The sequence below is a fragment of the Nomascus leucogenys genome, chromosome 6, assembly GCF_006542625.1.
Source record: "Nomascus leucogenys isolate Asia chromosome 6, Asia_NLE_v1, whole genome shotgun sequence".
NCBI classification, from domain to species: Eukaryota; Metazoa; Chordata; class Mammalia; order Primates; family Hylobatidae; genus Nomascus; species Nomascus leucogenys.
The window spans coordinates 73,474,656-73,486,871 of record NC_044386.1 but is presented as its reverse complement, the minus strand read 5'-3'; the positions used below and the strand labels follow the sequence as shown (position 1 = coordinate 73,486,871).

The 12,216-nt window shown below is 35.1% G+C and overlaps 1 protein-coding gene and 1 non-coding gene across 9 annotated transcripts in view; both read right to left on the bottom strand.

Annotated features, from left to right (window-relative positions):
• Positions 1 to 12,216, bottom strand: part of LOC100591039 — a 241,888-nt gene that overhangs the window by 133,209 nt on the left and 96,463 nt on the right. For all 8 annotated transcript variants that reach the window (XR_004030514.1, XR_004030515.1, XR_004030516.1 and 5 more), the window contains 2 exons: positions 8,202 to 8,244; positions 6,724 to 6,761 (listed from right to left, as the gene is read on the bottom strand). The gene's annotated coding sequence lies outside the window, so the exon portion shown is untranslated. The remainder of the gene's footprint in view (positions 1 to 6,723; positions 6,762 to 8,201; positions 8,245 to 12,216) is intronic.
• On the bottom strand, positions 7,199 to 7,265 carry LOC115835791. The gene has a single exon (XR_004030807.1). It is a non-coding gene; the product is annotated as a small nucleolar RNA SNORD109A (small nucleolar RNA).

Sequence of the window (12,216 nt, the reverse complement as noted above, 5' to 3'; positions counted from 1 at the left end):
GCCACCGCACCCAGCCTGCATGTAGCTTTCTAGATTAACAGGAATGTATCAGAGCTTTTTGAAGCATCCTCTAGATATCTCATTCCCAAGATTTTAGTTTTCAGTTTTTGATCAGCTTCTTGTTTATCCCAACTGTTACCAACACTTCAGGCAGTTGTGATAGTCAACAATTGCCATGGATTCTTTTTGACCAATACCTTGAAATTGAGATTTCCTTACTGAGTGAGCTCTGAGTCAGTCCAAATAAATATAAATCCTATAGATTGGGCTTTAGAGGTCAAATAGTGATAATTCTATGGGGATGGAACTTTTTGGGAAATTTCCAAACCTTTCTTCTCCAGTGGTTGCTATCCTGCTAATTTTTAAGACTACCACAGTAGTAGGGAGAAAACCATGGGAAGGGGGCATATTAAAATGCCACAAAGCTGGCTGTTCTTACTGATTCAGCCATTTTTCTTGAATTAATGTTTTCTGGAATTCTGTAAGCCTTTGGTTAATTTCCAAAGTTTTGGAAAATTAATTTCAACTATTTCTGTCAAGGCTGTTATTGGTTTTATGGAGGAGTAGATTTTTGGAGTTTCTTACTCTGACTTTCCAGAAGTGATTTTCCTATATTGGTTGATCTTTACATATAAAACCAACCTTAAATTCTTTGGGTAACTCTCACTTGGTCATAAAGTATTTCACATTTCATTTGCCAAAATTTTGATTAGATTTCTTTGCATTTATGTTCATAAGGAATAATGTATATTCTTTTTAAATTTCTGTGTCTCTTTTTCTTACCTGGGTATTGCTGTCCAAATGGAATAAGTTGGGAAATACTCCCTTCTTTTAAATGTTCTGGAATCTTGTAGAGGATTGGTATTTTTTTTTTTCATTTCATATGAAGCTATATGTGCCTGAAGTTTTCTCTGTTGGAAGGCTTTTAACTACAAATTCAATTTACTTGATACAGGGCTATTCAGGTTATTTACTTGTTCACTGAGTTTTTGTAGTTTGTGTCTTTCAAGGAATTTTTCCATTTCATTTAAGTTATTGAAAAATGTTGGCATACTTTTTTTTAACATAGGGTCTTGCTTTGTCACCCAGGCTGGAGGGCAGTGGTACAAACATGGCTCACTGCAGCCTCAACCTCCTGGGCTCAAGTGATCCTCTTGCCTCAGCCTCCCAAGTGACTGGGACTACAGGTGTGCAACACCACACCCAGCTAATTTTTGTACTTTTTGTGTAGACAAGGTTTCAACATGTTGCCCAGGCTGGTCTCGAATGCCTGAGCTCTAGCAATCCTCCCACCTTGGCCTGCCAAAGTGCTGGGATTACAGGGGTAAGCCACCATGCCTGGCTGACATGCCCCTTTTAAATAATTTTTCCTCATTACCATTTTAGTATTCATAGAATCTGTAATGATTTGCCCTCTTACATTTTCAAATATTGGTATTTGTGTTTTGACTTTTTTCTTAAATTGGTCTGGTTACAAGTTTATCAATATCTTCTCACTGGGCTATTTTTAAATTTTCTCAATTTTTCTCTGTGTTTTGTTGTTTTATATTTCATTGATTTCTGCTCTTATCTTTATTAGTGCCTTTATTTTACTTAAGTCTGGGTTAATTTGTTCTTTTCTAAGTTTCTTAAGGTAAAATACAAATTTACTGATTTAAAACCTTTTTTCTTTTCTAATATAGGCATTTCAGCGCCATAAATTATTCCCTATATCCTGTTTTATCAGTATCCCATAAGGTTTAGATTCTATATTTTTATTTTTATTCAGTTCAAAACTTTTCAATTTTCCTTTCTTTGTATCTTTTTTAACCAATAAATAGGTCAGAAATGCTAATTTAAATTTCCAAACATTTAGGAGATTTTCAAGAGATATTCCTCTTATCTCTAATTCAATATCATTGTGGAATTAAATTAACATGGTTTACATGAATTTAATTCTTTAAATGTATTAAGACTTATTTTATGGCCCTCCCGTCAGTGAAGATTTTTAAAGGAATAGGGCTCTGCTTATTTTTATTACCTGACATGCTGTTACTTGTTATAGCCATTCTATCTGCCAAAAACATGCAGAAAAAAAGCACACAAATCAATTGGAAAAAAATACATAAATATTAACTATAATGAGACCCCACAATTTGGTCCCATTGTAATTGTGTAATGTTCAATTTCCTATATTCTCTTAAAACTTTCCCAACATTATTGACACTAATAATACACTTTATAAACACTGATCATTTAAAAAAATTTATTCTAGATGTTTCTGTATTCAACTTTTTACTCAAGCACTCTACATAATCAATAATAAATAGTTCAAAATAAATGAAACACCAGACCCCTCCCTTAATGTAAAACCCTAAGGTGAAGTCTGTGTAAGAAAGCTATTATGATAGTGCCATTTTCTGAGAGAAAAGAAAGGCATGTACATACGGGCTATGTGAGATAATTCAGGAGGCCATCATATTGAACCAATTTTAAAAGTCCTCTCTTTCTATTAAGGGACATTCAGCTAGACTAGTTGAAATCTGAAAACAATCTTTCAGAATCCTGAGGTAACTATACTCATCAAGATCTTGGTAAGGCAGCTCCTGACAAATTAGTACTTCTATAACTGGGTTACTTTCCAATAGAGTTGTTATTTGCATTAAGAATTCAGTATACACTTCAGCTTTACGTTATTGAAGCTGGCAATATGTCAACCTTATAAACTTCAGCAGAGTCACTTCTCCTGAACGGCTAGCACAGTTTGGGAGATGGCACTGTTGACATACATAAAAATTAGAATGGAGTAAGTAATGCCGCATGAATCAATTTTCAATATTTATCACTTTGATTATTGGAGCAAAAAGGGATCAACACTAAAACAACACCTACTATAAACCTGCTTTCAACTTTGTCTCTCTTTACTCTCCTAAGCAATTTTTATCCGTATTTGAAAAATAATTACTGCCAAATGCCCATCTATTGATTGCATTACTACATACAATCCTATATTTTGGCTCTATTAAGGCTTCCCTGCCATGTGTGTTTTTCCATTTTTCTCTTAGATGTGTTTATCCAAACCAAGGGCATCATTAACGTAAGCTTACACTTCAATCTCTATCTCATCATGCCCACTTTGCTGCAGTTTCTTAACCTGATTGTAATTTTCAGTAAGCAAGTAAATAAATAATGGATTTACCACACATATAGGCTAGCCAAGAAAAATGACATTGGATTTGTCTTCACACAAACTGTATACTTTGAAAGTACTGACATAAGATAATCATGAAATATTGTGTATACAGGGATTTGAGCCTGCTATGTCTTCTGGGAATGCTTGATCTATGGGCTCATTCCAGAACTGGGAGAGCCATGTTTTCAGCATGATTCTAACCATGGATAGAGTGCATTGGCAACTTGATGTTCTTGCTTCCCTGTCAAGTTCACACACACACACACACACACACCTCGGCTCTCATCTAAATAAACCATACAACGTTTATAGGGTGGTCGGTTCAAAACAAAAGCATGTATTTCAGTACCTATTGGACCTTTCAATGAGATAATAATGTCCATGTTTTATAGCCCTTTCAGCACACTTCTATAAAGCTATATAAACATTATACAAGATAAAATTCTTTGTGTTCTGTATAATTGATTGACTACTTCAACCTGACACCTTCACTTATGCTTTTACATATCTCTTATTTGTTCTTTCTCAAGAATACATTGCCAGCACTAAGGACAAAGATATGGCTTTAAAAAATACTAAATATGAATCTATTCAAATTATCTGGAAGGAGACACACATAATACCAAAATTTTAAAAATTCCTGTTACAATGTTAAAATTGAGAAGAGTATTTTAGAGAATTGTCCTGATAAATTTCTCTAACTTTATAGTGTGGATGGTATCCTGGTTAATTTCTTCATGTTAACAGGACTTTATCAATCTAATCAATTTTGTCCTTTCACTGTCATCTTTGCATTGCCTATCACGTTATTAATTTATTATGTATTAATTTATAAATATAAACATAATTTTTTTTTTGAGACAGAGTCTTGCACTGTCTCCCAGGCTGGAGTGCAGTGGCGCTATCTTGGCTCACTGCACGCTCCGCCTCCAGGGATCACGCCATTCTCCTGCCTCAGCCTCCCGAGTAGCTGGGACTACAGGCGCCCGCCACCATGCCTGGCTAATTTTTTGTATTTTTAGTAGAGATGGGGTTTCACCGTGTTAGCCAGGATGGTCTTGATCTCCTGACCTCGTGATCTATCCACCTCGGCCTCCCAAAGTGTTGGGATTACAGGCCTGAACCACCGCGCCTGGCCTCATAATTATTAAAAATAAAACTGAAACCTGTATAGTTTACCCAGGCAATGGCTCTTTCAAAACTTCTGAATTTGTCTTCAAATTTCTTTTGCATATTTAAGTGATTGGAAATAAAAGACTACCCTGGTATGACTGTCAGTGATAAATGCTATAGTTATGGCATATGTTTTGTAAAAGGACTGCCAATTTTCACTGTATTAACTATAATCTATTTTAACCTATTTTAATAATGTTAAACATATTTATCACTTAAGAATCTATATTAAATAATAAAATATATTTTATGTTGTATAAATATATAAATATATATCTGTTGTATAAATATAGATGTTTTATAAATTATATGTATGTTGTGTGTATATATACAATGTAGACAACTTTACCTTGACATTCTAATACATTACTAAAATAATGGTAACCTGTATATTTCATGATTTGACTATAACTCATTAAAGAAATCACATGGACCTAATTTTCAAGCATTACTCATTCTAGGAATGCTCTACAGAAACAGAGGCATGAGTGCATAAAAACTGGCATATTCTGAATATAAATGTATGGTATCTTGCAGTAGCAAAATGTTGATAACCATTATTCTGAAAACAAGAAATGGCTAAGGAAAATGTGGTGTCCTTCACATTCACTGAGGACACTGGCACATCTATAGTTTTTGACATAGAGACCTCAAGACCTATAGGACCTCAGGAGATTGTACAACATATATTACTATCAAAATGTCAAATCTAAAGCTCATTTACAATAAAATTAATTGGTTATGATCAATACATCTTATATAGAAAGATAAATGGATTGATAGATACTTGTATTACATAGAAAGTTTTTCCCTAACATAGGGCAGATGATTAAACATATTTCCTCTGGAAAGCATGGGGAAAAGGTTAAAAATGCATCTGTCATAAATAATTTTATATTCTTCTATATAGTTAAGCTTTCTTAAAAGGAAGTGGTTACTCTTGGCAGTAATTTATGGCTGGAGCTCTTTGATCTTAAACTAAAAAGGGGAAAATCAGGGAAGCAGGATTAAAAGTTGAAACACATTTTAGCTTTAATATGTCGAGAACTCAAAAGGTGAAAAGCACTTAAATTTATCAGTTGTGTATTGACTAAGTAATCTCCAAGGAAATCCTTAAGCAAGGAGTTCACTGTTCTGACTTTTGGCTTTATACTTTACCCAACTTCATCAATATTTCCCCAAATTCTAAACTGTACAATGCATGTGGGCCTCTATTAAGATTTATGAGAAACTTCTTTGCATGTGGTGTAGAAATAATCACACTAAATCTAAACAACTATATTTGCTTGTATATTCAATTATGTAGCACATAGAATAGAAAAGCATGAAGGTATCACATTAATTCCCTCTCTGCAAAACAAGAGACATGTGCCAGTTCAAGTGATCTGTCAAAGAAAGTATAAAGAATTGGGTACCAAAATACATGAATATGTGGGGACAATACTGCAATCTTTAAGTCTTGAGATTGTTTAGCATGTTTTTATAACAGAGAAAAAAGTATAAGAGAATTTAAGAATATGCATAGAAAAAATATAAATGTGTTAAAATAAAAATACTTGAGTAACTACTCATGACATGATTTGCTAAAAAGCCCCGTGCTAAAGAGAGAACCCACTTGATCTATTATGAGGGCATCAATCAATAAGCACCATGTAATACACAATCTACTTGAGACTTTTTTTATGTATTAACCAATATTTTGACTAGTTTGATAAGTTTTTTTACTTTCTATCGAAGAATAATATACATGTAGAAAAGTGCATACACTAAAACTGTAAAGCTCAATGTATTTGCATGATGCAAACACAGTGAGTACTCAACACACAGATCAAGAAGTAAAAATTACATGCATTCTAGAAACCAGCCAGGTGTCTTATATCTATGATTATCTCAGACATGCCATCAAGAGAAGAAAATTTCCTATATAACTTACCTTGTTGCAACAATGAGAAAAGACTAATTCAAGTCAATATTTAATAATTACATTAGAAGCAGAAATATAATGTAGTATGACCACAAAGATATTATGAACCATGGAGTCTCTATTCTGAAACCCCAATAATTAAACAGATGAGGAAAATCTGTTAATATTTTGGCACACCTGGATTTCACTACAATACATTTTGATCCAATATGAAATTGCCAAAAATTCTCTTAAATTCTACATTTTTCCATAAAAGCAGAAGAGAGTTAAAATTAAAAGAGAAATGATAAGGATTCAACAGTGTAGGTGACATGGTGAGGGTCTCAATGAGGAAAAGGACATACCATGAAAATGTCCTCCAATAAGCTTCTGAAAAGATGTACAAAATGACCTAAAGACCTAGCAAACAGCACATGACATATGAATTTCAAAAGATAATGGTTTAGCTACTCACCCCTATTCTCTGAAGTGGAGGATCAGATTCCAGGCCTTCTATCTCAGCAAAACATGAAAGAAAAAAAGAGCAAACATAATCTTAGAAAATACTCCACAGTAAAAATAACAAAGCACTAAACTTGGTTCCATTGTCATTATTTAATAGAGACATGCCATATTTCCTTCTTTCAGCACAACACTAATGAGATTTTCAGACATATCACAGTTGCTTGACCCTTAATTCAATCTTCTAAAGTTTTTCATTTGTTACTTAAGAAATATTTCCTATATATAAATATCCATCTACAATTAAAGCAAGTCTGGGGTCACTAAGCATACTAAAGTGCATACTGACTCATAAGACAGGATGCTACTGCCCTCTTCGGAGAGATAGAGAAGGCATGCTCATAGGGGTACTATGTTGTCACTGAGGGATTCCCAAATAGAGCCAGGCTCTGAGAGTCTTATTTGTCCTATTGGAGGGCTGCACATCTGGACCTCAGATTGACATCTGGAATGAGTCCCTCAGCATCCTCAGACAATTATTCTCATCATCGATCCAAACAAGCACCCTCCCAGCAAATAAGCATTTCCACAGCCAGGCTTATTTTGTGCATGGTTATCTAATGCATCATCAGTGAGAACAGTAAATGTACAGTAGACATTTGCTTAGTATCTAAATAATGGAACTCTCATATACATAGCATGAAAAAACAGATGACTGAATTGTTCTAATAAAATTAGATTAAAATCTGGCCGGGTGCGGTGGCTCAAGCCTGTAATCCCAGCACTTTGAGAGGCCAAGGCGGGTGGATCATGAGATCAGGAGTTCAAGACCAGCCTGTCCAAGATGGTGAAACCCCATCACTACTGAAAATACAAAAATTAGCCGGGCGTGGTGGCACACACCTGTAATCCCAGCTACTTGGGCGGCTGAGGCAGGAGAATTGCTTGAACCCAGGATGGGGAGGTCGCAGTGAGCCAAAATCATGCCACTGCACTCCAGCCTGAGCAACAGAGTGAGACTATGTCTCAAAAAAATATATATATTGGGGAACTTTATAAAAACTCTTTAATCAATTAAAAGTTTAAGGAGTAAGTGGGGTAACAGAATAATATATGGTATGATTACAGTACTAATATGTATAGAAACATCTATGTTATGAATGTGCCAGATAAAGATTTAAAAAAACAATATTTAGAACACATGAATTTCACTACAAGATTATTTTCACCCAACATGAACAGTGAAAAAAGGAAATATGTCAATGATTCTCCACAGTTGTTTAGGTCATTTCAAAAAGAGATTTAAACAAAGAGAAGAAACAATAATAAGGAATCCTTGAACAAGGTAGGGACACCCATGGGGAAATAGATCTACCAAAAGAATAATCTCCTTTAAGCCTCTGAAATAATGAACTCGCAGTCCTTGACGTTCTGACATCACTGCCCACAGAACACACAAAGAATTTCAAAAGTACCAAAGTGGCTGCTCACCTGTTTTCCCTGAAGCTTCCTTGAAGTTGTTTCAGCTTTTAACCTGCAGCAAAATATCACATAGAAAATAAATCAGATCAGAGAATGCTCCAAATTAATAAAAAATAAAGCACAAGATTGGTTCCATTATCATTTCTTACCATACAGGCATCTCAGCCCTCTAGTCCTTGCTATAAACATCAGCATTGCTTGGTCTCATCACCTTTGTCATTTCATTTATAAATTTGTTTCCTCCTTGAATTCTTTACTCTGAAAATAGCCAATTTCCTCTCTACCAAGCTATCCAAGTGACACAGTAGTTGTATCTTGAATGGGAAATGCTAAAGTTGTGGTCTACCAATAAAGATTTTATGAAAATACACTGTGATGTGAAAAATGAAAGACACATGATAGTGGTATTGTGAGATAATTGAGGAGTTCACCAGTTGGGCCTGCTCTGAATGTGTTATTTATCCTGTTGCAATAGAACAGATGGCCATTCATTCAGCCACACCTCAGCATCTCAGATACTTGTGCTTATCCTTGATCCAGACAAGTCTACTACCAATAAGTAAACATTCCTCACACTGCACTGATGCTCCTAACAGTGTATCTCCTGCATTCAGCTTATAGCAGAAAACAGCACAGGCAGATGTCTGACTTGACTTTAGTGAAACTGGCTTTCACGACAGCTCCAGAAGCTTCTCAGAACCCTTTGGTCTAAGCAAAATGTGAAGTGATATTGCAGTGGGATGGCTGTCAGTGCTGATATATCTGCTGAATATGATAGAAATAAAAAGTCAGGAGTTAACTATGAACTTGGATTATATCATTTAAAAGATTATTAAAGTATGTTAGGATCTATTTGACAGCAGCATACAATATGATATTCCTTCCATCTGACAGGTGTATATTCCCTATCCAGGGTAGTAGACTAGCATACAAATGTCACTAATATTGTGACAAAGTAGAAATAAGACAACTAAACACAGGAGGAGGAAAAAAAAAAAGAGAAAAACCAAAAGCATGTTGCATGAGCAATAAGGGAGTGTTGAAGAACATCCCCCAAACTGATAAATCAGAAGTAAAAGATTAACTAGGAAAACACAGAACTAACAGAATTAAGAGAAGTACAAAAGTAAACACTCCAACAAAAACAAAAACTCTCCTAAGTATGAATAAATAAATAGGCAAGCAAAGACTACACTGTGACAAAAGAGCATAGCAAATATAAAGAAAATACAAATGGGATCTAATTAAACTAGAGCTTCTGCACAGCAAAAGAAACTACCATCAGAGTGGACAGGCAACCTACAAAATGGGAGAAAATTTTCACAACCTACTCATCTGACGAAGGGCTAATATCCAGAATCTACAATGAACTCAAACAAACTTACAAGAAAAAAACAAACAACCCCATCAAAAAGTGGGAGAAGGACATGAATAGACAATTCTCAAAAGAAGACATTTATGCAGCCAAAAAACACATGAAAAAATGCTCATCATCACTGGTCATCAGAGAAATGCAAATCAAAACCACAATGAGATACCATCTCACACCAGTTAGAATGGCCATCATTAAAAAGTCAGGAAACAACAGGTGCTGGAGAGGATGTGGAGAAATAGGAACACTTTTACACTGTTGGTGGGACTGTAAACTCGTTCAACCATTGTGGAAGTCAGTGTGGTGATTCCTCAGGGATCTAGAACTAGAAATACCATTTAACCCAGTCATCCCATTACTGGGTATATACCCAAAGGACTATAAATCATGCTGCTATAAAGACACATGCACACGTATGTTTACTGCGGCACTATTCACAATAGCAAAGACTTGGAACCAACCCAAATGTCCAACAACGATAGACTGGATTAAGAAAATGTGGCACATATACACCATGGAATACTATGCAGCCATAAAAAATGATGAGTTCATGTCCTTTGTAGGGACATGGATGAAACTGGAAACCATCATTCTCAGTAAACTATCGCAAGGACAGAAAACCAAACACCGCATATTCTCACTCATAGGTGGGAATTGAACAATGAGAACACATGGACACAGGAAGGGGAACATCACACTCCGGGGACTGTTGTGGGGTGAGGGGAGGGGGGAGGGACAGCATTAGGAGATATACCTAATGCTAAAGGACAAGTTAATGGGTGCAGTGCACCAACATGGCACATGGATACATATGTAACAAACCCACACATTGTGCACACGTACCCTAAAACTTAAAGTATAATAATAATAATAATAGAAAGAAAATACAAACACAATAAATATCAGTCACAGCTACACACACACACACACACACACGTGAGTGGACTCCACACACCTACTAGAAGAAAAATATTTTCAGCAGGCTCACAAAATAAAACATAATATGTTTTCTATGAGAGATGCATCTAAAACAAATGGATTCTAAAAGACTGAAAATAAAGGGATGGGCGAAAGTATATCAGGCACATGAAAACAAAAAGAGATAGGAGTAGTCTTTTCTTTTTCATGCCAGTTGCATGCAAGAGTAGTAATTCTTATATCACACAATGTATTCAAGTCCCGCAGTGTTAACCAAGGCAAAGAAGGACACGTTTTTTATGCTAAAAGATATAATACACATGAAGATTTGACCCTTATGGAGACTTACATACCAAATAACATAATAACCACCTTTATGAATAAAAAACTACATGAGATGTATGAGATGTAAGGAGACAAGACATAGATGATTCCATAATAGAAAACTATAATACACCATTATCAGAAAAAGGCAGATCAAGCAGACAAAAATAGCGACATAAAAATAAGGTAGATTTTGCGGCTATATATTAAACTTGACAGATAATAGAAGATATATATTGTTCTTCAGTGCCCATGGCATAGTCACAAAAAACTGATTATATATTAGGTTGGAAAGAAAAATTAGTAACTCAAGAAATATTAAAAACTGCACTGTCTGATCACAATGTAAAAAAATAGACTTTACTAACAATAACATAAAGGCTCTTTCACCAAGAAATTTTAAAAATATGCTATTAACTCCTGAGTAAAAGGAAAAACATAAACAGAAAATACATATGTTTAAATATGTAAATACATATTTTGTATGTAAATATGTTTTTGTATGCAAATATATATTTACATATTATTTTAAAATATACAACATATGAGAATCCGTAATATGCATTTAAAGGCAGTTCTAGAGGAAAATTCATTGCACTAAATGTTTTTGTTATTTTTAAAAATGAAAAAGTAGATGAATGAAAGAATTCAATTTTCATCTTAAAACACTAAAAAAGAGCAAAAATAAAGTACAAGAAAGAAAGGAATAAGGATCAAAGCAGAAATTAATGAAGATAATATTTTAAAAACCATAGATGTAATTAATAATTGAGAAGCCTGTGGTTTTTTAAAAATATTAACTACATAGGCACTCTACTAGCTAACTTTATCAAAAAAGGGAGAAAACACATATATACAAAATAATGCTTTATGAGCACTTGAACATAATGTGCATTCTGCTATTGTTGGGTGTTGTGTTCTACATATGCCAGTGGAGTCAAGTTGGTTAATAGTGTTCTTACATCCACCGTTACTGATTATCTTATCCATGTTCAATCTCGTACTAAGAAAGGAGTATTGAAATTTCAAACTGTAATCGGGAATGGTCAAATTTTTCATTTCAAAAGCCTGTGTTGGAAACGTAACCCTCAATGCAACAGTGTTTAATAAAGCAACATTTAAAAGGTGATTAGGCGGCCAAGGCGCGGTGGCTCATGCCTGTGATCCCAGCGCTTTGGGAGGCCGAGGCAAGCAGATCGCGAGGTCAGGAGATCAAGACCATCCTGGCTAACACGGTGAAAACCCGTCTCTACTAAAAATACAAAAAATTAGCCGGGTGCCGTGGCGGGCGCCTATAGTACCAGCTACTTGAGAGGCTGAGGCAGGAGAATGGCCTGAACCTGGGAGACGGAGCTTGCAGTGAGCCGAGATAGTGCCACTGCACTCTGGCCTGGGCGAAAGAGCGAGACT